General features: G+C 41.1%; 1 pseudogene across 1 annotated transcript in view; it reads right to left on the bottom strand.

The window, feature by feature from the left end:
* Positions 1-385: 385 nt before the first annotated feature.
* Positions 386-25,871, bottom strand: part of LOC307247647 (bcl-2-like protein 1) — a 31,547-nt pseudogene continuing 6,061 nt past the window's right edge. The window contains exon 2 of the transcript in view: positions 386-508. The product of the transcript in view is annotated as a bcl-2-like protein 1 (transcript). The remainder of the gene's footprint in view (positions 509-25,871) is intronic.

Below are 25,871 nucleotides of genomic sequence, written 5' to 3'. Positions count from 1 at the left end.
CTCAGTAATGACGCACCGCGCTGTGACTTGATTGGTCCAGCGCCGGGCAGCTGCTGTTATTCGAACATGCCGCCAAAAGTAACGGACAATAAAACAATGGCATTGAATCTTAATTATTTTGTAACTCTGCTTAAACAGACACTTAATATATGAATTACGTCAATATTACAATACTATTCAACAGAATGGCTGTAATTGGTGTCAGGGAATTTTAATATTGAGTTTACAAGCGAGCTAGATTATGTGATGTTGATGTGGTGTATGACAATAACCGTAACTTGATTTATAGGAAAGTTAAGTAGGTTCACAAGATTTACTCTCTACAAAGATGTGGGTGGCTCTTAAAATAACATTTGGGTTGTATTTTGGAAGTGATCGAGCAGGTTTACTTTGACTTGGCAGCCTTCTCGGTCTTCTTTGGGAGCAGAACAGCCTGGATGTTGGGCAGGACGGCGCCCTGAAAGATGGTCACTCCACCCAGCAGCTTGTTGGGCTCCTCGTCGGCCAGCTGCAGGTGACGGGGGATGATGCGATCTTCTTGTTGCCACGGGCAGCGTTTCCAGCCAACTCCAATATCTCAGCGGTCGGGTAGTCTAGCATGGCTGCCAGGTAGACAGAGCGCCGGCACCGACGCGCCGGGCATAGTTGCCTTTGCGCAGAAGCCTGTGAACGCGGCTGATGGGGAACTGGAGACCGGCACGGGAAGAGCGAGTCTTTGCCTTTGCTCTGGCTTTGCTGCCCTGTTTGCTTCTTCCAGACATGATCACAATGGCTTCTAACGAGTAGAAGGTGATCGGATCGTTCTACAGCGCTGGAATAAAGCCTTGCAGGAACGATCTGATTGGTCAGCGTTGACCCGAGTTTTTCGTCAAATCAGAATCAAGTTTCAGTTCCGCCACACTGCAAATCCAAAGCAGTAGTTTGTGTCCGTAAGCTAGTGATTTTTTTATGTATTTTGTCTCAGAAATTAAATTATTTATATCCACATTGTGCTTTTTTTATTCATTGATGATAGTATTTATAAATACACAGCTTGGTGTTCTAGGTGTACAAACTGGTTTAAAAGATGCTAATTATGAATCACATTATATATTTCATTAAAATCTTTTAGGTTTCTTTTTTGATTTTAATTATTTTCTGCACCACAGTTGTGAGTTGATATTCACAATTTGAAACAAGATTATCTTGTCGCAAAATTCTGTGTGGCCCACTGAGCTCTCTCCCTCTTGGTAGCGCCTATCTTATAACGAAATAATGAATAGTTGAATGTAATTCAATTTAGGGCCAATTTGAAACTTGCAAGAATATCACAATATTTATTTTAGAAAAGCAATCGTTCTTGAAAAGGAAACGCAAAATGGGCTGAGGATGGTGGGAATGAATGGATAAAATTAATAATTTGTTCGTGGAACTTCGCCTCAGCCTCTGTCGAAAGGCTGTCTATATAGGAGCTTCCAAGATGCCACTGATCAGTCATCCACTCTGTCTTTTTGCTTTTTGGTGGCGCTTTTCCACACAGTGTTTCTGCACCCCACTTAATGTGTCCCACCCAATGATCAAAAAGAAACCTAACCCACCCACACAGACACACACACACACACAGGCACACACAGTTCAGACTTTTACCGCTGAAAGATAGTGGACGTTCAAAATGCTTTATCAAAAAGCATGTCCTATACTTCTGTCTTGAAAGAATAAAAGATGATATACTTAAAATCTTTTCCTTGCGATATTGGTTTCTTCAAACTCTGAAGGTCATCTGAAGGTCTTCAGACGTTGGTTTTAATTGTACAAGGGTCGGATCAAAGAGGTGCTAAGGAGCAGCTCTCTGAGTAGATATATATATATATATTTCTGAGCAAACCAGAAAAAAAAAAACATTAACACAACAAATTCACGAAGATTCAATGGAGTCCGTCATGTGTGGTTTTAAACTCGGGTGTCATGTGAGGAGGTGGTGTCTTAATTGTCATCAAGGCCTGCATAAGCGGGAGACCAAGATTCCAGAGGGGGCTCAGGGTCGTCAAAAGGGATGGCAAGAAAGGTCTTAACGATTTGGGTGGTCAAGCGGTGTAGTAATGGTATTATACAAACCAAACAAGTCCATAGAAAAACAAGGACGGCGACTAAAGCGGTGGCACTAAGAGTGAGCCAGTGGCGCCAATTCATGAGAAACCACCCAAACCCACTCTGAGTGTCGTTGACCTCCTCCTTAAGAGTGACGTCGCACAATTGGATAAGCTTATGTAAAGCTTTGTCTATGACATGGCCGTCCGCGTCGTTGTCGGGGACAAAAGTACAACAAGCCGTTCCAACCAGGACGCAGACCCCACCTTGTGCTGCTGTGAGCTGGTCCAGCACTATACGGTTTTGTAGGGACAATAGGCGGAGCACGCAAAGTTTTTGTGTCGTGGTCTTGGTTATGTGGAGAGATTCGTTCATAAAGGCGGGAAATTGATAAAGTAAAGTTAGCATAGTATAGCATAGTTTCACCAACCCTGGTTGAAGGGAAGAGCGAGAGTAGGACCTTTTGGCCCACAATCCATAATTTGTGATCCTCTGGGACGTCGGAGGCCCAAACGGGGTCATGGGGCTGAAGGTGGGTAGCGCGTGTTTAGTGCGAGTGATGTGGACGTCAGCACTGTTGTGGAAAACTGGGACGATAAAGGTGTGATTCCAGCCAACTGGGAGATGGGTGTATGCACTATGGCCACATAACCAGAAACACAGTTTAGTAGACGAGTGCCATTAAGGCCGGGAGCTGAGTCAGTGCTATGTGTCGTACTGCCGGGAACATATATTTTATTAACTGTGATTGGGGCAGTTATATTCTCAGGACGGTAAAGTATGTGAAGTAAAGTATGATCATGGACAATGTATATGGGGAAAACAACAATTATAGCAATGGTGAGTAGGAAACAAACAGTGCTGCGTAGGCAACAAAACCCTGTAAGGTGAAAAGAGTGCCATGGCCCCAGTTGTGGTTGATGTGGTTCCATTGCAGTTGCAGGGTGAGCAGCGTTCGGTGTACGCTCACGTTGTCTTCTCAACAAGTAGCTCGAGGGGAAGAGGACCTTCCTTACTGTGGGAGGCGTGAACCCAGGAGGCACGGCCTTTGACCTTGAGGGCGGTGTTGGTGACAAACAGGACTTGGAACAGTCGCAGGACACAGGGATTGTGCCCAGATGACGGTCGTAGGTTCTTTACGAGGACCCAGTCCCCAAGTTGGAACTGATGAAGGGGTTTGTACTCAGGCGGATGTTGAGCTTCTTTCTCCTTTTCAAGGGATGTCGGGTAGCGGGCGAGACGGTTCTGGTGGTTTAGTTGGGGTCAGGTGGGTTCAGTCAGGTTCAGTCAGTTGGAAGTTTGTCATGGTTATATGTGGGTATTAGTTAATAATCAGCGCTATTATCTTATGCTAAATGTGTGTAGCTTGGAATGGGTGGAACTACTACGATTTAATTATGATGTCGCTGTGTCGTGACAAAGCAGTGGATCCTGGGTGGGGTTAGCCACACACACACATTAACATGTCATCAGCAAAGCGCATGCAGTTGGAATCTCTTCCAGAAATTTCCCTCAGTATGCTCCAACCCTCTAGCAGCTCACTTCCTCCTACCTCCATCCGTGACTTTTAACACACAGATTCTGTTCTCTGCACAGGAATATTGCCACTGTATCTGCATTTTTTCTGTATGTTTGGCTGGTACTGAAAAGCCGGGGGCTTTTGGTTCTGTGACAGTTCCACTGCTGGGAGACTGTTGATTAAACAAACCCTGTGAATGGGGCCAGTGAGCAACAGTTGGCTCTGCACTCTTGTTTGGAAGGAGAAATATAGATTAGACGATACTGATTACGGAATTGTTTTGCGCTAAATAAAAAATTAATAAAAGAACAAAGAATAAACCATGGCCTGTACTCACTATATTCTAAGAATTGTATCACTATAGCTAGAGAGCTATGATATCGTCTTGTGTTCCTCTGACCTGGATACATGCTACCAAACTCAAACTTATTTGACTCTTTTGGCACAATGAGGGCATAGTTAAAAGACCACTGACTGTGGACCTGAGAGTTCTTGCTGGTTTGTGTAGAATTAGCAGTTATTTTATAAACTGAGGTGCACGGCCATTTATTGCTTTATTTACAAGTAGCAGCATTTTTTTAATCTATCCTGGTTTTAACAGGTGTAGAGATAAAGAACAGGTGTGATGTGTTCAAATTTGTATTTTCTGTGATGTCAGTGGGGGCGAGAAGTGTGGCTTGATTGAGTGGGGAACAGCATTGGATTTTTATGTTTGGCATGTCAAGCAGACGCACATGATAACGCAAAAATCTTTGTGGTGTCATTTGTGTTGGTTTATCAGTTTGTAGGATCGGTTCTAATTTATAAGAGAAATATGCCACCGGGCGGAATCTTCCCCCATGAGGATGACACAGCACCGATAGCATATATTCACCCTTTTGATCCACAAACCAAGTAAACGGGAGTCCATCGTCAGCGACGGTATGGGAATGTTTCAGATCAGTGAAAAATTAACTTCTCGAAAATAGCTATGTTCTATAATGCCCATATTTTAAATCTGTTTTTATCCTTACTGTTTTTAGCAATAGGGGATGCTACAAAACACAATTTTAGGAAAAGTCTGGTTGTGGCGGTTCTAGTTTTAAAAGAACTTGAATTCATCGATTCAGATTTGCCTGTCACCTATGTAACACCATTGGCACTAATGATAGAGTAACAGTCGTATAGTGATAAGAAAAATGGCAATTTATAATTACTCAAAAAAACAATAAAAATAAATATATTTTGGAGTATATAATAAAACCTTACACATTAACCTCTATCAATAATTCCCGATCAATCAAAAATAGGACATCACAGATCTCTGTTTAAAAATATATTTATTCAATTTATTTCAGTCAGGGAAGTTGTTGCATTTAGTGTTCTATTTTAAATTGTTGTGATCACCTTCCCATATAGTCAACAACTCTCACGCCCAAACTACACCAGGCACGTTGGTGCACCGTACAGGCGTTGTGTGGAGCGTGAGTTTTTACCTTTGTGGGGGAACGTCACCGTACAAACTGGATACTCATATTTGCATTGAAATTTGAGGCCTTTGAAGAACCGTTTAAGCACGACTATATATATATATCTATATATATAGATATATATATATATCATTAATCCCTTCATCATCTACTATTATAAGTGTCTATTTCCAACCATGCTGGATTCAATTTAAATTGATTACATTTCGCTGGCAGAATCCATGTCCGAAAAATGATTCTGAAAATTATGTCGTAATTTTAATGCAGAGTTAGCCTTAATGGAAGATATTTGATATATCAGTAATTTTTGGAAATGTTTTGATCACATGCATGCTGTCATGCAATTTTAGATCTTTTTACTTAGACAAAGTTTTAAAATAAATGCTTTGGTTAATTTCAACAGCAACCTTTTTTATTCTGCATTTTTGGAGGCAAAAACATAGTTTCTGTCATTATTTAGGGTAATATAGACTAGTGAGAAATGATTGCCTGTGCAGAGCTTTAATTTGTGAATTAATCAAAATAATGTATTTAGCACTTTGGTAGGCATAATGCACATTGCACCATGAAATGCAATACAACTGCCTTTGAGGGATTTACAGATACATTATCCTATATAAGTGGTGTTTCACATTTGATACACACATTTTCACAACACAGTCTTAAAAATAATAAGCTATGGGATGTTAATCAATTATAAGTTGCCCCAAACCAGAAGATATTCATCTTGAAATATAAGTCACAATATAATTTTTATTGTGGCGATAACATTTTCGAAAATAGCAAAGCCTTCCTTGCAAAACAAATCGTTAAATAAAGTCAAGAAATATTGGTTTCAGAATTGAAAGCCCCTCTACTGTCTCTGTATTGCACGGATGATCCATTAGAGCACAGAAGACATGTCTCTGATCTGGATTTTTCAAGATCGTTGCATCACAAATGGGATATTATGAAAGTACAGTACTTACATAAGAAACAGTACTTACATTTCTGCGGACAAAATATACACACCCCAAGGAACATGCAATTGAAGGCCTCTTCAGAATCATATTTGACACATGACGTGGTCCACTTCCGTAGTTGGAGACAATCCAACTACGGAAATACAGCCTCTCTTTCAAATCAGACTTAAAATCCGGATAGCTACATTCACAAAAATGTGGTCAAAAACCTTCAAGTCAGAACATCAATGCCCTATTCATCGGAAACTGATGGACACAAAATGTAATTTATCTCTACCCTTAACATGAATAACGGAGTGGGTAATATGGGAATGGAGAGCTGCTGATGACATGCCCCGGCACGTGCATTGCCTTAAGCATCCGATTTTAATTGTCCAGTCGTCGTGCGAACCGAACACATTTACTTTTGTGGATCTTGGCTGTCCTGGAAGTATTGGCAGTCGCTGAAAGAGCTGGAAATCAGAAACACAAATTTGAAAGGAGGCCAAACACTGAGGGGATTTCCCTTTCTCCTAGGTATTCATCCAGTCAATTAGAATGAGTTTTGTAGAATGCGACTTCAGACTTTTGTTTGGATTGCACCCTATTCACCAATGTGCCGTCAGGATGGCCGAGCGGTCTAAGGCGCTGCGTTCAGGTCGCAGTCTCCGATGGAGGCGTGGGTTCAAATCCCACTTCTGACAAGCCCTTTAAGTATATGTCCTCCTGAATGTCATGCTTTGCATGACAGTGGCATTCTCAACAAGCTCTTAACTTCGACGTCACTCACCTTATGGGCTCCCTGGGCTAACCCCCACAATGACTATAGCGTTAGATGTTGTTACATGCCACAAAGTTGATTGACACCATGCTTTCAATGGGCACAGTCTTTAAAGCAGCACTCTTTTTGTACATTACGCCTCTTCTGGTTGTAGTTGTAGTGGAAAAAAACACATCTAACACTTAAACTGAAGAAGAGAGGTTTGAGAGTGTCGAGGTCTGAAGATATAAGACTTTATTATCACTTGCAAGAAGTGAAAACAGAATCTGAGTTGGTTTGGCAAAGAACTGCCGAGCCGCTCACGGACTCCTTCTTTTAACCTCTTTCTGTTGGTCCAGAATGTACATCTGTTTTTCTCAATAAGAATCCCTTCCTTACTCCTACACTGTCAGTAGTGCAAAGAACCCAGTTGTCTGCAGTCTTTGACGTCAGTTACACTAACAAACCTTCCGACGCCAATCCAGGCCATATTTTAGAGGGGATGTTTGCATTAACAAACCTTCCCATGTCATATGGCTCACGGCTAACAAAGCACTTATTCCTGTCTGCTACTTTTGTTTAGACTGAAACACCATGTCTTTGCTGACCCCTGTTTCACGCACAATTACTTCATTCATATAGCATATGGGCAAGATAATGAATGTTCTTTCTTATTTAATGGTAGAATATAATGAACATATTTATTTTAAATGCACTGGTAAATTTCTCCCATATATCCCCTCTTTGGGACTTATTAAGTCCCAATGTCAATTACCATTATCTTTAATAACCCAAATTTACAGATGACTACTTGCCAGACTGCTAGATAAACTAATAGTATTCACATTTGATTACCTGGAAAAAACATCTTGCTTTCTTATCATCACAGGAATTTCAACCTGTTCCAGGGTTTTCAACCTGAACCTTTTACTTAAGCAAGTTAAAAAAGGTTACCAAATGTGCGATACCCTATAAGTGTTTCAATCCTCTGAGTTCAGTTATAAATGTCATGTAAGCGGCAGCCTGTTATTTAAGTAGAGCCTTGCATGTGTTGTTTCCTCTATAAATCGTGAAAAACATCTAAATCATTATCTCTCCACAAACCATGACCGAGACAAACATCATAGAAGTACTTCAACGAATGCATAACACAAAATTTAACAATCTTTCAGCATGCATTGAAAGTCATCCTTACAGGAAGTATATGACACAGAATAAGAAATAAAACTCAAATTCTTTCAACATGCATTGTCGTGGATGATCAGGTGATCTTCATGTATTGGTGTGCTGTATGTTTGTGGGGGGTTTTGGGCATTATTGTAGTCGTTGCTTCAGCTTTCATCAGCATCTTCATGTCCGGTAATTTTATGAGTTCAGTGCTCATCCTGCTTACCAAGGGTGTGACCCACATGGAGAGGTTACTAGCACGATCACATGTGAGCCTCCTCAAGGCCAGGTCAAACCTTGGACTTCTCCCCTTCCATGTCGTCATCATCATCCTGGCTGGGCTGGGTCTGGTCTTGGGGTGGTGGGTCAGTATCGGGTGCGTCTGCATCCAACACCTCCCCACTCTCTTGCCTCGTCCTGGGCTGCGCAGCTTTCGTGCAGTGGTTGAGGTGGTACCAGGTGGATCTCCCTTCCACCTGGATGGCAGTTGGGGTTGCAATGGTGACTTTGTATGGTCCTTCTCTCCTGGGCTCGTTCCACTTTCTCCGGAACACCCTTAGGTACACCTGGTCGCCTGGTTCCACCCCCTTGGTGGGTCGTCTTCTGGTTCTGGAACTCGGTCCTTCTCCTGTTGGAATATATGCTTATGTATGCCAGTTAGTTGCTTGATATATTCTCTAATTTCTAATTGCAATTGTTCCAGTGGAGGACCATTATGGGGTCCTCTGAGGTTAGGTGCAGGCATGGGTCGACCCGTGAGCATTTTATGTGGGGTTAAATGTGTCATTCTGTTAGTTTGCATGCGATAACTCATTAGTGCTAATGGGAGTGCATCTACCCAGTTCAATTTAGCACTTGCACAAATTTTGTTAATTTTTGTCTTGATTGTTCCATTCACTCTTTCCACCATTCCTTGTGATTGAGGGTGATACACACAACCCAATCTTTGTTTGACATGTAATTGCTGTATTACTTGTTTAACAGTTTTTTGGATAAACTCAGAGCCGTTGTCTGAGCTTATTTCTGTTGGAATTCCAAACCTTGGCATGACCTCTCTGGTCAAAAATTTGATTACTGTAACCGCACTCTGATCTTTTGATGGGACTGCCTCCCACCCTCCTACCCACCCATTCAGACTAGATGTCTGAATGGTCCCTCTAGTGTTGGAATGTGTCCCAATGGGGTGGTGATTGTTTTTCTTACATTATTTTTCGCACATACTTCACATTCATTGAGCTGATTTTCAACCATTGTTTGCAAGTATGGTGACCAAAAACCTTGTTTTCTGATTCTCCTTACTACTTCCCCCCTTGTGCAATGGTCAAAACCATGCGCATTAGTGATAAGCAATCCAAACAACGCGGTCGGTGCCACTAACGTGCGCACCGCACCCCTCTTCAGCCACATGTTTTGCTCATAGACACCAGCCTTCTCTTGGATGCGGACAACATCATCTACAGTAGGTGAAGCCACAGGCATAGTCAACACTGCCTGAATCAAAACACAACTGTTAGAGGCTCTCTTGGCCGCCTCATCTGCAGCACTGTTACCTTTTGTGACAAAGTCATTTCCTTTCTTGTGTGCCTGACATTTGATTATCGCCACTTGCTTAGGTAGCAACAATGCCAACATCAGTTCCACAATCTGATCACAATGCATTATGGGGGACCCATACCCAGGGAGCAAGTGCATTGGCAACTCCAGACTATACAAAACCATTCCTATTGTATGTAGCAAATAGGAGTCAGGGGTACGCATCAGCAATACTAATGCAAGCGAAATCAACCCATAGCATATTATAGCTCAAAATTGGATACAGTAGCACAAGGCTACCCACCCTGTTATCAGGGATTAGCTGCGGTACAGTATGCTTATGACAACGCTTCGTCCATCACGATGGGATATCCGGTAACTATTTTTACAAATCATAAAGTTACTGAACTGATTGAACAGGGGAAATTTGTGTTGACAAACTCGAGGTTGTTGGAATATTTGACCTTGCTTACGTTCCCCGATGTTACCATTAGAAGGTGTTCAACGGTGAACCCAGCAGACAAAATTCCGCATGATTTTGAAGGGACGTCACACGACTGTGTGACTGATTCTCTGACGTTTACCAAGTTAAGGCCTGATTTGTTGTCAACGCCACTAATTGGGGCTGAGGAGGAGTTGTTTGTAGATGGTTCGTGCTACAGAGATCATTTGGGTAACCATGCAGGATTTGCAGTAGTACGACAAAACCCGGATAGAACTTTCGCTGTCATTCAAAGTTCTTATTGTAAACAACCATGTTCAGCACAGGTGGCTGAATTGAAAGCTCTTACAGCTGCCTGCCGGGAAGGGGCAGGTAAAATTGTGAACATATATACTGATTCTGCATATGCACATGGTGTGTGTCATCTGTTCGGAGCAGTATGGAAAATGAGGGGTTTTAAAAAGACTGATGGGTCCCCCATAATGCATTGTGATCAGATTGTGGAACTGATGTTGGCATTGTTGCTACCTAAGCAAGTGGCGATAATCAAATGTCAGGCACACAAGAAAGGAAATGAGTATATCACAAAAGGTAACAGTGCTGCAGATGAGGCGGCCAAGAGAGCCTCTAACAGTTGTGTTTTGATTCAGGCAGTGTTGACTATGCCTGTGGCGTCACCTACTGAAGATGATGTTGTCCGCATGCAAGAGAAGGCTGGTGTCTATGAGCAAAACATGTGGCTGAAGAGGGGTGCGGTGCGCACTCCGACTGGGTTATGGAGAACTCATGATGGGATGTTAGTGGCACCGACCGCGTTGTTAGGATTGCTTATCACTAATGCGCATGGTTTTGACCATTGCACAAGGGGGGAAGTAGTAAGGAGAATCAGAAAACAAGGTTTTTGGTCACCATACTTGCAAACAATGGTTGAAAATCAGCTCAATGAATGTGAAGTATGTGCGAAAAATAATGTAAGAAAAACAATCACCCCATTGGGACACATTCCAACACCAGAGGGACCATTCAGACATCTTGTCTTAGACTATGTGGACATGATCAAAAAAGTAAATGGGAAAAGATACATGCTTGTAGTCATTGACAGATTTAGCAGGTGGGTGGAGGCAGTCCCATCAAAAGATCAGAGTGCGGTTACAGTAATCAAATTTTTGACCAGAGAGGTCATGCCAAGGTTTGGAATTCCAACAGAAATAAGCTCAGACAACGGCTCTGAGTTTATCCAAAAAACTGTTAAACAAGTAATACAGCAATTACATGTCAAACAAAGATTGGGTTGTGTGTATCACCCTCAATCACAAGGAATGGTGGAAAGAGTGAATGGAACAATCAAGACAAAAATTAACAAAATTTGTGCAAGTGCTAAATTGAACTGGGTAGATGCACTCCCATTAGCACTAATGAGTTATCGCATGCAAACTAACAGAATGACACATTTAACTCCGCACGAAATGCTCACGGGTCGACCCATGCCTGCACCTAACCTCAGAGGACCCCATAAGGGTCCTCCACTGGAACAATTGCAATTAGAAATTAGAGAATATATCAAGCAACTAACTGGCATACATAAGCATATATTCCAACAGGAGAAGAACCGAGTACCAGAACCAGAAGACGACCCACCAAGGGGGTGGAACCAGGCGACCAGGTGTACCTAAGGGTGTTCCGGAGAAATTGGAATGAGCCCAGGAGAGAAGGACCATACAAGGTCACCAATGCAACCCCAACTGCCATCCAGGTGGAAGGGAGTTCCACCTGGTACCACCTCAACCACTGCACGAAAGCTGCGCAACCCAGGACGAGGGAAGAGAGTGGGGAGGAGTCGGATGCAGACGCACCCGATACTGACCCACCACCCCAAGACCAGACCTAGCCCAGCCAGGATGATGATGATGTTGAAGCTGATGAAGCTGTTCCTGATCCTCTACGGCCTTGGGCAGACCCCAGTGGCCCAAGGACGGATTCAGAGGAAGGATGAAATCACACTAACAGAGCAGACCTGGAACAACCAGGAATCAGATGGTAACAACAGAGAAAACATGACAGTGTTGCAGGAAAGGCTAGCCCCGAGGTATTCAGGAATAGTAAATAGTGTAAGGAAAAAGAGGTCAGAGAGAGAAGCCTTACATATTGAAACACCCCCACAAGAATTAAAATTTGACAATGAACAAATTATCTTAAGTGTTATGGCAGATGGAGAACTTCAATGTGCGGTAATGATGCTCAAGAATTTCAAACCAATTATCTGGGGACAAGAACAATGCAAAATAAGTATTTCAAAGACTCATGCATACTGGTGTTTTACAGTCGAACCTACAAATCAATGGAACTATGAGATAAACCACTACAGATTAGAAATTACGAAACTGCAGATTCCAAATATACGTGAAGATACAAAAATATTTTCCTTATTAAGACGAAATGCCTCTTGTAAAATACAAGAGAATAATGATATGACCAAGGCAAATAAAATATTAATATATTAATTATGGATTCGGACATAATTAATATACATAATAGACATAATACTAATATAACAAGCGTCACCGTAAAGGGTAGTGTGATAACAACAGATGATGCCGTATCCATTTTTCAGATGAAAGGGACAATCACCACAATAGCTCCAAGAGCAAATGTCTTAAGCAGAGGCGACAGCAATAGAGGATGTCCATCCTGAAAAAAGATCAAATAAAACAACAAGAGCCATAAAACAGGATATATCTGTTAAACAAGATACATCTGATCACTTCAAACGGAAAAATGTAAGTAATAACTGTAGACCGGTTGTATGATCAAGCAATAGGAAATAGCTGGTACAAATGGGAAAATGGGGAACAATATTGGCTCCAATAGGATTAGTTCTTTTGATTGTATTCACAATGATTGGATTGATTTTTTGTTGTTGTATTCCAATACTAAGGTCCATGATAGAATCTAGGCTAAACAAGCAAATGTTCCTTATGTCCAAAGGCATAGGTGAGGAGAAAGGATTAGAATGGGAATATGTTGGGAATAAAAGCCAGAGTGAATATGGGGATGATGACGACATGGAATGGGAGAAATTCAAGGTTTGACCTGGCCTTGAGGAGGCTCACATGTGATTGTGCTAGTAACCTCTCCATGTGGGTCACACCCTTGTTAAGCAGGATGAACACTGAACTCATCAAATAACCGGACATGAAGAGGCTGATGAAAGCTGAAGCAACGACTACAATAATGCCCAAAACCCCCCACAAACATACAGCACACCAATACATGAAGATCACCTGATCATCCACGACAATGCATGTTGAAAGTTTGTTTAATTTTGTGTTATGCATTCATTGAAGTACTTATATGATGTTTATCTAGGTTATGGGTTGTGGAGAGATAATGATTTAGATGTTTTTCACGATTTATAGAGGAAACAACACATGCAAGACTCTACTTAAATAACAGGCTGCCGCTTACATGACATTTATAACTGAACTCACTATGCTATGTGATATACTAAGTTAACTTGTACTCATGTTAAGATGTTTTGCAATATAATGCAATTTGATATAGGTATGCTAAAGGTTTTTATGTTAACTTTTAATTTTTGTATTGCATGTTTTTATATTCGATTATATATTTCATTATGGGTACCAACTCAGAGGATTGAAACACTTATAGGGTATCGCACATTTGGTAACCTTTTTTAACTTGCTTAAGTAGAAGGTTCAGGTTGAAAACCCTGAAACAGCTTGAAATTCCTGTGATGATAAGAAAGCAAGACGTTTTTTCCAGGTAATCAAATGTGAATACTGTTCGTTTATCTAGCAGTCCGGCAAGTAGTCATCTGTAAATTGGGGTTATTAAAGATAATGGTAATTGACATTGGGACATAATAAGTCCCAAAGGGGGGATATATGGGAGAAATTTACTAGTACATTTAAAAGAAATATGTTCATTATATTGTACCATTAAATAAGAAAGAACATTCGTTATCTTGCCCATATGCTATATGAATGAAGTAAGTGTGTGTGAGACAGGGGTCAGCAAAGACATGAATAAGTGCTTTGTTGACTGTGGGCCATGTGACATGGGAAGGTGTGTGAATGCAACCATCCCCTCATAAAATGTGGCCTGGACGAGTGTCGGGAGGTTTGTTGTTGTAACTGATGTCAAAGAATGCAGACAAATGGCTTCTTTGCACTATTGACCGTATAGGAGGAAGGAAGGGATCCTAATTGAGTAAACAGATTTACTTTCTCTACCAACAGAAAGAGGTTAAAAGGAGGAGTCCATGAGCGGCTCGGCAGTTCTTTGCCAAACCAACTCAGATTCTGTTGTCACTTCTTGCAAGTGATAAAAAAGTCTTATATCTTCAGACCTCGACTCTCTCGAACTTCTCTTCTTCAGTTTAATTGTTAGATGCAGTTTTTTCCACTACACTGGCAACTCTACTTATAAGCACATCAGGTGGGACTCGGACCCACAATCCCTGGTTAAGGAGGGGAAAATTGTCATGACTGGTCTTGAAATCTTCATCAGTGTTTGGAAGTTGTCATCACTGGACAGTAATTGTTTTGTGGACAGCATGACCACCTGCTCAACACGTCGAGAGTTGGTAAAAAGCTTTTTTGTTTGCAAGATGACCTTTGCACGAGTCCACATCCTGGTTTGGGAGATGAAAATGTCAAGAATGTTTGTGTGATGAGCATCAATACCTCTAGCAAACGGGAGGTCTTAAAAGAGGATCGTTTGGATCCATCAACATCATGGTTCTGGGGCCGGTATGCTCTCACTGCACCCCTCTGCTTTTGAGAGCCCCAGGTAGGACTTGAGCCCACAATCCCTTGTTTAGGAGGTGAAATCATCGAGAGTGGAGGGAAATTGTCATGAATGGCTGGAAAATGTTTTCCGATCAGCACCTGGTAGATAGATGATTAATAGGAAAGAAGCATCTCCCTCCTCAACATACTGGTAGCGGGAGTTCAGGTCCAAATGCATTTGGTCCAATTGTAACGGAAAGGCCTTATCAGAAAATGGTTTTGATCAATTAATCTCCGGATGTTAGGGGCGGGAAGCCTCAGCAGTGAGCTCTGCTCATAAGCACATCAGGTGGGACTCGGACGCACAATCCATGCTGAAGGAGGGGATAACTATCAAGACTCGTTGCTCACGAGTGTTTAAAAGCTGTCATGACCACCTGCTCAACACATGGAGAGTATATAACTTAAAATTAGCACAAGTCCACATCTTTTGGTACCAAATGCGAGGCCTTAGCAGAGGATGGCTTCGATCCATCGACCTCTGGGTTATGGGCCCAGCACTCTTCCGCTGCGCCACTCTGCTTTTGAGAACCACATGTGGTACTTGAGCACACAATCCCTTTTTTAGGAGGTGAAATCATCAAGAGTGGAGGGAAATTTTCCTGAATGGTTGGAAGATGTTTTGCAATCAGCATCAACACATGGTAAATAGATGATTTATAGGTAAGAAACAGTTTTTTCCTCAACATATAGTTAGCTAGAGTTCATGTCCACACGCATTTAGTTTGATAGTAAAGGTAAGGCCTTAACAGAGAATGCTTTCATCAATCAATCTCTGGGTTTTGGGGCCAGCATGCCTCTGCTGGCAACTCTACTTATAAGCACATCAGGTGGGACTCGTACCCACAATCCCTGGTTAAGGAGGGGAAAATTGTCATGACTGGTCTTGAAATCTTCATCAGTGTTTGGAAGTTGCCATGACTGGACAGTCATTGTTTTGTGGACAGCATGACCACCTGCTCAAAATTTCCAGAGTTGGTAAAAAGCTTCTTTGGTTGCAAGATGACCTTAGCCCAAGTCCACATCCTGGTTTGCGAGGTGAAACTGTCAAGAATGTTTGTGTGATCAGCATCAATACCTCTAGCAAACGGGAGGTCTTAAAAGAGGATGGTTTGGATCCATCAACATCATGGTTCTGGGGCCAGTACGCTCTCACTGCACCACTCTGCTTTTGAGAGCCCCGGGTAGGACTTGAGCCCACAATCCCTTGTTTAGGAGGTGAAATCATCGAGAGTGGAGGGAAATTGTCATGAATGGCTGGAAAATGTTTTCCGTTCCGCATCAAAAACTGGTAGATAGATGAATAATAGGTGAGAGAATTTTCCTCCTCAACATACCGTTAGCGGGAGTTCAGGTCCAAATGCATTTGGTCCAGTTGTAACGGTAAGGCCTTATCAGCGGAAGGTTTTGATCAAGAGATCTCTGGATTTGAGGGGCAGGCAGCCTCAGCGGTGAGCTCTGCTCATAAGCACATCAGGTGGGACTCGGACGCACAATCCATGCTTAAGGAGGGGATAATTATCAAGACTCGTTGCTCACGAGTGCTTAAAAGCTGTCATGACCACCTGCTCAACACGTGGAGATTTGCTAAGAAGCATTTTAGTTTGTGATTTGAAATTAGCACAAGTCCACTTCCTATGGTACCAAGTGCCAGGCCTTAGCAGAGGATGGTTTTGATCCATCGACCTCTGGGTTATGGGCCCAGCTCGCTTCCGCTGCGCCACTCTGCTGTTGAGAACCGCATGTGGTACTTGAGCAAACAATCACTTGTTTAGGAGGTGAAATCGTCAAAAGTGGAGGGACATTTTCCTGAATGGTTGGAAGATGTTCTGCAATCAGCATCAACACCTGGTAGATAGATGATTATAAGTTAAGAAGCATCTCCCTCCTCAACATACTGGTAGCGGGAGTTCAGGTCCAAATGCATTTGGTCCAATTGTAACGGAAAGGCCTTATCAGAAAATGGTTTTGATCAATTAATCTCCGGATTTTAGGGGCGGGAAGCCTCAGCAGTGAGCTCTGCTCATAAGCACATCAGGTGGGACTCGGACGCACAATCCATGCTGAAGGAGGGGATAACTATCAAGACTCGTTGCTCGCGAGTGTTTAAAAGCTGTCATGACGACCTGCTCAACACATGGAGAGAATATAACTTGAAATTAGCACAAGTCCACATCCTATGGAACCAAATGCAGGGCCTTAGCAGAGGATGGTTTCGATCCATCGACCTCTGGGTTATGGGCCCAGCACGCTTCCGCTGCGCCACTCTGCTTTTGAGAACCACATGTGGTACTTGAGCACACAATCCCTTTTTAGGAGGTGAAATCATCAAGAGTGGAGGGAAATTTTCCTGAATGGTTGGAAGATGTTTTGCAATCAGCATCAACACATGGTAAATAGATGATTTATAGGTAAGAAGCAGTTTCCTCTTCAACATATAGTTAGCTAGTGGTCAGGTCCAAATGCATTTGGTCCGATAGTAAAAATGAGGCATGAACAGAGAACGGTTTTGATCAATCAATCTCTGGGTTACGGGGCCAGCATGCCTTTGCTGGCAACTCTACTTATAAGCACATGAGGTGGGACTCCGGCCCACAATCCATTCTTTCGGAGGGGGAAATTGTCATAACTGGTCGTTCATGAGTGCTTAAAAGCTGTCATGCATGGACTGTAATGCATGACCACCTGTTCAATATGTGGACAGTTGGTAAGAAGCTTTTTTGTTTGTAACATGAAATTAGCACGAGTCCACATCAAGTGGTACCGAATGCGAAGCCTTCACAGAAGAGGGCTTTGATCCATCAATCTCTGGGTTATGGGGCCAGCATGCTTCCGCTGCGCCCATCACAATGCGTTCTAAATTGCTAAAAAGAAATATATCAATATTAAAAAAAAAATAATTGCTGCTTCCAAAATATGTTTTAAGACATTGCGGAGCACAGATATGATGCATAGTAGCAGCAGAAATGAATTACTTTTTGGGTTATAAAGAGTTATTCTTTTTAGATACTTTATTTTTCCCTTTTGTGTTCTTTTGTCAAAGTGATGTTTGAGATAAGATAATCCTTTATCTTTCCCACAGTGGGTTGTCTGCAGTGTTAAAACAGTAACAAATTGGCACAATGGCACAAAGCATTAGTAAATTTGTAATTCTAAATGAAAGGATTTGATAAATAACTAAATAGTATTGATTAAACACTATTAATGAAATCATGATCTTGAATGAGTGAATCGTTAGTTTTGATGTGATATACAACTGTGTTTGTATGTTTCATATCCTTACCGGTTACTTTGTTTTTCTCAGTAAGGCTGGTGATTGTTTAAGTATAATCAAACAACATTATTATTATTATTATTATTATTTTTATCGCAATTTTAGATTGAACAAGATAGATGTTCTTATACACAATAAAACTTAACAAGTAGTTTAACAAAGAGGAATAATTGTTTTGTTTTGTACACAAGAGAGGTAATGGATTGTGTACATTCACTTTCTAAAAATTGAAACACTAAAATAAATGTGAAATACGTCGACCGTTTCAATGTTTTTTAATTTTAAAATAGAAAAAATAGTAATGAAGGCTAAATATTAAAATGTTTTAGTATGTTGATCACATTTTTCCTTACCCTCTTTAGTTGCTTAACTCGTTAGGGTTAGGGTTAGGTTTAGGGTTAGGGTTCGGGTCGGTAATGTGTTTGTCCTGCCACATTACGGAAATTTATTTTGACTGATTTTGAAATTATCAATGGCAGCACACTTTGCAATATTGATGTTTTACTCATCTGCTTGTGTCATGGATACACAGGACTTCCTAAAATTCTTAGTTTGATGTTTTTTCTTTTCTTCTCCTCTATAACTCCAGCCAGCACTAAATAAGTCATTATTTGAGTCATGACATTTATATTTAAATTTTGTCTCCTTAGGGTCACACCCTGGCATGGCCTTTCTTGGCTGTTGTGGTAATTGTTGTTTTTGGATCGTGGAATGAGGCAATGCTTGCCAAGCAATTAGACAGGAGAACCTTTTGTTGCTCTTCAAATAAATCTTTTCACACCAGCTCCATGTTGGGTTTGCTGGATTTCTTTAACTGTGGATGAGGGAGATGGTTTTATGTTAGCTGTGTTGTTGTAATCTTATGGAGAGGAATTGCGTCTGGTTATTGGGTTGATTACATTCTGTAGCCTTTATCTTGCTACGAAGCAAACCGGCTCATTTCTCTCAGGCAGCACCTCTCCATCATCAACATGTGCAACAATCACTTTGCTTACTCCAACTTCTCTTCTTCCGTCTTTTGGTGATTCACATGATTACTTGACAGCGTTGCCATTGTGGCTTCGCCCCGCCCAGATCTTGCTACTGAAGTTCTTGAAAAGTTCAACCACAATAATTTAAACTCATGAGTACAACAAAAAGGAGGGTTTTCGTTTGATTTGTCTGTTCATCATCTGTTTTTTTTGTTGAAAACAGTGTTTGTCTTTCTTGGTACAACTGGTTGTGTTTGTGTATCTATTTGCTGTAAACTGTCTTTTGTTTTATTTGGTTGCATGATATGTACAGGCAAGTGTGATGTGACGAGCAGCTGATTGATGAGACATACAGACGCTTACCATGACGCTTTGTCATGGTTAAAATATTGTTTGGGGAGCTTGACATGGTTTTCTTAATGGAATCCCAATGAAGGTCAGCTTGACTGAGTTTCATTCCTGCCATTAGTGATGATGGGAATGTGAGGGCGATCACATGGTGCGAGAGCACTGTCGCAGCATGAAGTGCTGACCGGGAGACCGCTTAGGTCTATCTTCTGTCGACAAAAGCCACATATGAATTACATCATGTAAATCAGTAGTGATCAGATTGTCCAGTTTTAGGATTTATCATTTTAGACTTGCGTTTATTAATGGATTGTGTAGATGGGATTATGTTCAGGCAACATTCGAGAAATGCATTTTAGGACAATTTAAAAAACCTTGCATGATTTACACATTGTCGGTTATTTTGTAGCCTAATCTATATTCTATTAACATTATCTCCTACATATTAGACAATGTGATAATATTATTCTGTTGTTCCGCTAGGGTGACTGCATATATTTATTTTGTACTGAGACTATAGTTGTCTATTCAACATAACTGTTTGGAAAAACACAGAACTATTCCCCATACCCTATTTTACATTCTTGGACCTAGAGCAAACAATGTTGTCATAATGTAAGTCTCTCACCCAAGTGTTTAAATGTATGTGCCCAGGTCAAAGCAGCCCTTGCCATCCCACTTGAAGGACCACTACACGACCTCCGACCAGGTGACTGGGTGGTGATCTACAACTTCCGGAGGGAACGCTGGAACTCTGCCAGATTCCTTGGACCGTTCCAGATCCTCCTCACCACCGCAGCAGCAGTTAAGGTGGTAAAATGACCTACGTGGGCACACGCATCTCATTTCAAGAAAGTCTGCAACCTTCCAGAGGACCAGATAAACGACTACAACGGTAAATCATCGGATGTGAACTGAGATCACGATCCTAGTGGGATATGTGCGAGTAACCTCCATCTCCACGAAGAGGATATGCCACTAGAGTACTTGTACTTGAAAAAGATGACACCCCGTCAACAGGAAAAAATTGGTCACGTCTGTATGATAATCCTTCTTGCCATTGCCATCGCCCTGATAATCATCCAACCCTGGAACACAGTTCCACAGCGAGACTTAAAAAATAGCCGCTGCTCCGACCCACTCTCACTCACATCAGATACAGAAGAAGAGCCCCAAGTGAGCAATGAACGTTCATAAAAATATTGATACCTGTAGTGATAATGTGTTTAATGCTATGTTGCTGTCTAAAATGTGTAGTACCTATCCTTCGTAAGATGACTACTAATATGACGGCGGGACAGTTTGTCTCCACACCACTAGATGATTGGAAACCACCTCATGATGATCACGGAGATGTCGGGATACTGAGATGTTGAAATGTGAAGATGTTTGTATAATTATGTTTTTCCCTACTTATAGGATGTGTTAGTCATTACGTGCACAATGAATTTTGCTGATGTCATTATTAAGTGTTAACCATTGATTAATAGTTCTACATAGTATTATGTAATCGTGGAATCTCTGTGTTTGTCTTGTTTATTTCACAATGTGATTCATGATTTTAAATTTTTAGTAAGAATTTAGAAGATGGCTTCACACAGGATTTTCCTGCACAACTACGGGGTTTTTGTCTTGTGCGTTGTCATTGTATAGTGTAGATAACCCTTACTGGTCTTTTACTCTTCTCTAGCCAAATGTGAGAAGAGAGGTTTGCCCAACTTGAGGTGAAGATATCCTTGAAGAATATCTGTTATATTTGGTTATGAGTTTATATAGTTACATTTAGTATAAGATGTTTATTTTCCCAGTAGATTCCAATAAGATAGAATTGAAGGATACCTCTGCAGTATAATTGTATTGTATCCAATTTACATTATAGTTATATTCTGATCTCTTTGCCGAAAGTTTATGAAATTTTAACATTATTGCATTTTCCCTTGAGGTGTTGTTCCAGTAGGAGAAAAATTTAGTGTGAGTGAAAAATGCATATGATCAACAATTTGAAAGATGTCTACCTAGGACAATTGCCTTTTGTGTATGTTACCTAGCCTTTAAAATACATTGCCTCTGGGTTTTGAAATGAGTCTCTTACAGTTTTACATGAGGAGACTGCTCTTTCTCACAATGTGTATTGGAGTATAAAGACGAGATCTCGGGGGGGAGCATGCTGTGATCTCGCGAGAAGACGGAAGTGGAAGTGAGTAGTGAGTGGAGACCCAACATGGTGGCTCCCTGCTACACTAGCCCCACCTCAGACAAAATAACAAAGCAAATTGCAAATAATATTTATATATATATATATATATATATATATATATATATATATATAAAAAGGGAACACCGCGCAAAACCAAAGTGGAGGACCTTGAGGATTATATAGGTTTTTTTTATAACGCATACGTGATGGAAGAGGACCAGGACCCCAATAATCAAAAAAAAATGGAAGAAGACCGAATCGGCAATGGACACTGATGATCTCATACCGGGCGCAGTAGAGGTAAGTGTCTTGGATGAGATTAACACGAAGCTGGACATGCTAGGTCCACTTCTCCGAGACATTACCGAGATCCAAGCCAGCCTTGATTTCCTACATCACACGGTCGGGGAGATGCAAAAAGACAACGTGGATCCTCCCCAAAACCTCCGCGAAGCGTCTCACAGCGGAGATGGAAGTTGTAAAAAAATAAAATAAAATAATGAAAGAGACCATCCTGGATTTTTCATCTTTTCTGGGATCCCGGAGAACAACACCGAGTCCCCAAATTATATGGTGAAAGACTTTCTCCGCAATGCCCTGAAACTCCCGACAGACCCAGTGTAGCAGATCACCTTTCACCGAGTTCATGGACTGGGACGTCGCGTGGGGAACCGTCCTTACTCCATCATTGCTAAGTTTGAACACTTCAAGCACAAGGAGCTGGTTAAAAGTAAAGGACGGGAGCTGAAAGGAACCACGCTGCGTATGGACGATCAATTCCCCCAGGAGATCAACAACCGAAGGAAGGTGCTGTATCTTGTCCTGAAGGAGAATCGGCAGAAGGGTAAATGCAGATCGATGGTTGTTGGCAAATTTTATATAGACGGTCTGTTATACGGAGACTCCTCCACCACACCCTGGTTATTCTAATCATAATGTATGTATTCTTGTAATTCCAGTTATTATATACTTAAAGATGCAGTAGTAGGCATGCTATCTATGTCAGGATTTAAAATATCGCTCACTCTCATCTCACCATCCTTATTCCCCCTCCATACTTCTCTCATCATCTCACCTCCCTAATACCTCTCTCCTTACTTCTCCTATCACTCTCACTCTATAATGTCTTTCACTTTATGTATGTCTAATCCGGCAATTTTCTGTGTTTATCTTTGTCTACTCGTCATTTGTTTGTGTAGTTATGTATCCCTACAAACTTCCTACAATATGATGGCAATGAAAAGGAATATAAAGGAGGAAACCCCAGACTTATCTATGGAAAAGCATGGGAACGGTAGTATAGCTATTGCCTTAGATGCATTGTGCCATCACCCCCTAACTAGCTTCAATGACACCCATTAAGTTTGTTGGTTGGAATGTGAGAGGCTTGGGCTCACCTGCTAAACGTAGCAAAATCCTAACTCACCTCACCAAGATGAACCCCAGCTTCTGTCTACTGCAAGAAACCCAACTCACTGCATCTGAGCACCTCAAACTCAAAGCTAAATGGGTTAATCAGATGTTTTCCGCATCATACAACTCAAAAAAAAAGAGGTGTATCTATGTATATTGAACAATAAAAGTATCCCATATCAAAATAAAACCACAATATCAGACCCAGAAGGGCGTTTCATAATGATGAATGGGATTTTAGGTAACATCAATGAACCTTAGCTAATATTTATAGCCCCAATGAGGATGACCCAAATTTCTTTGACAATATATTTTCAAAACTTTTAGAATTTTTTGAATAAATTATCATACTGGGAGGAGACTTCAACACAGTACTGGATCCAAATTTAGACCGTTCTCAAACCAGAAATATTCCCAAATCCTGGCGTTCGTCGGACACTATAAAACAATATATGAGTGATCTTGCTCTTGGGGACTGTTGGCGATCAAATAACCCACATTCTAAGGAATACATATACTATTCACCACATCACCAAAGTTTCTCTCAAATCTACCTTTTCTTGACAAGTAACTCCACTGTCCAAAATCACTAATCCAGAAATCCACCCTATTGTAATTTCCAATCACGGGTCAATTAGTTTCAACCTGATAAATTAAACAATCTGGAACCCTCCCGGCAGGTGGCAGTTTAACACCTCACTTTTAACAGATAAAGAATTTAACCATTTACCGTACTTTCCGGACTATTAGCCGCTACTTTTTTCCTAGGTTTTGAACCATGCGGCTTATACAAAGGTACGGCTATTCTGTGGATTTTTCTTCCACCGCTTGGGGCGCTCTAACCGGAATTAGAATCAAAAATAAGATAGACGAAAAATCACTGCAAAGAAGAATACGTTACTTTTTCTTTAGCAGATAGAACGCGGACGATAAATTACCAACTGGTAATTATTTATAAAATCCACCATCACCAACGGGTTCCGAAAGGCTGGACTGCTACGCGAAGAGAGCGGCGCACCTTCAGAGTCAACTTCACCGGTGGATGACAGTGACACGGAGAGCGAGACTGATGGAGACAGATGTGACGAAGCGCTTCTGAGGCTGTTCAACTCCGACACTGAAGAAGACGACTTCATGGGTTTCAGCGAAGATGATTAAAGTGACTTGTGGTTTCAAACACAGGAGAAATAAAGGTAAATAAATGCCGTTTTTTTTCTCTTGGTTCTGTTCCGTTTTAATCAGCAAAGTTGCTGCCGTGTTAAAAGGCACTGTTCGGAAATAATCTGTTCAGGTACATACATGTACGTTTACAGTTCAAAATCGTTCTGTACATGCAGTAAATATCTAATTTTTCACCATAGATATCTGCGGCTTATAGCCCGGTGCGGCTTGTATATCTCTTTTTTTTTAAATAGAGCGGATGCGGCTTATATACAGGTGCGCTCTATAGTCCGGAAAGTAAGGTATTTCCAAGAGAATGGACTTCCTTCATTGAACTGAATGACTCCCCAGAAATATCACCATCCTTGCTTTGGGAAACAGCAAAGGCAGTTCTAAGAGGTAATATTATTTCATTCTCCACTCACAAGAAAAAGAAAGGACAAGAATGCCAAAATAAACTCCAACAGCGACTACAGGAGTTACATTCCCAACAAGCCCACTCATCTTCTGAGCAAATCCGAAATGAGATCAGGACAAATACATCTCAACCTGAAGCTATCATCCATCAAAAGACACAATTCCTTATGACGTGAACAAGAGCAAATTATTTTGATTTCAATTACAAATCAGGTAAATTTCTTGCCAATCAATTGAAACGGGATAGAGAAAAATCACTTTTTACAGCCATCGAAGATTCAAGGACAAGGATGTCCGTTCTCCCCTTTACTATTCGTCATCTTTATCGAATCCCTCGCGGCGGGTAACTTCAAAACAGTTATATTGTTGGCATACAAACAGGAAACTCTGTTCACAAAATCAGTTTGTATGCAGACGATATTCTGTTGTACATACGGAACCCAATATCATCCCTACCGGAGGTGTTCAATCTTATATCTAAATTCTCAGACTATTTAATAAATTGGACTAAAACCACAGTCTTACCACTCATTGGGGGGGACTGTAATGCTGCAATCCAGAAACTTCACTTAACCATCACAACGGGCAATATTAGATACCTTGGTATTGATATCTCCCCCAATCTATCAGGTTTGTTTACCCCTTAACTTCGCCCCATTGCTCAAATCCATTGAATAAGACCTCATTCGATGGAACAACCTACTCATCTCACTAATTGGTAGGATAGCAGCAGTGAAAATGAATATACTTCCAAAATAAACTATATATTTTCAATGACCCCAGTGCAACCACCAGTACATTGGTTTAATACTGTAGACTCAATGGTCAACATATTTTATTGGATATACAAGAAACCGAGAATCAAACTAGCAACACTACAGAAAAACAAAGACTGTGGAGGCCTAGCAGCCCCAAACTTTAGATACTTCTATCTAGTAAACCATCTTCAATTTATAATTAAATGGTTACAACCAGAGCAACAATTGGCCCATGGATGGCGAGACATTGAACAATCTGAATGTCAGGAGTTATCATAATCCGATCTCCCATTTCTTACGGAATCTTTAAGGAAACATAATTGCTTTAAAAACCCACTTATCACAACAACTCTGTCAGCCTGGTGGAAATTCCTCAAACTAAGTGGTCACACTCTACCTCCAAACAAACTCACCCCACTCTGGCACAACCCAGATTTCCTGGTTAAAAACAGACCAATAATCGTTAAGTCTTGGAAAAGACAAGGAATTACTCATCTGGAACACATTTTTGAAAACAATTTGCTAATATCCTTCCCAACCTTAACCCAAAGGTATAATATCGGTGGCCACGGCTTCCTTCAATTCCTTCAATTACAGCAGTCTCTAAAAGTTTAAATCAAATT

The sequence above is a fragment of the Zeus faber genome (assembly GCF_960531495.2).
Source record: "Zeus faber genome assembly, contig: SCAFFOLD_37, whole genome shotgun sequence".
NCBI classification, from domain to species: domain Eukaryota; kingdom Metazoa; phylum Chordata; class Actinopteri; order Zeiformes; family Zeidae; genus Zeus; species Zeus faber.
The sequence above is the reverse complement of the archived record's forward strand: the minus strand, read 5'-3'. Positions and strand labels throughout refer to the sequence as shown.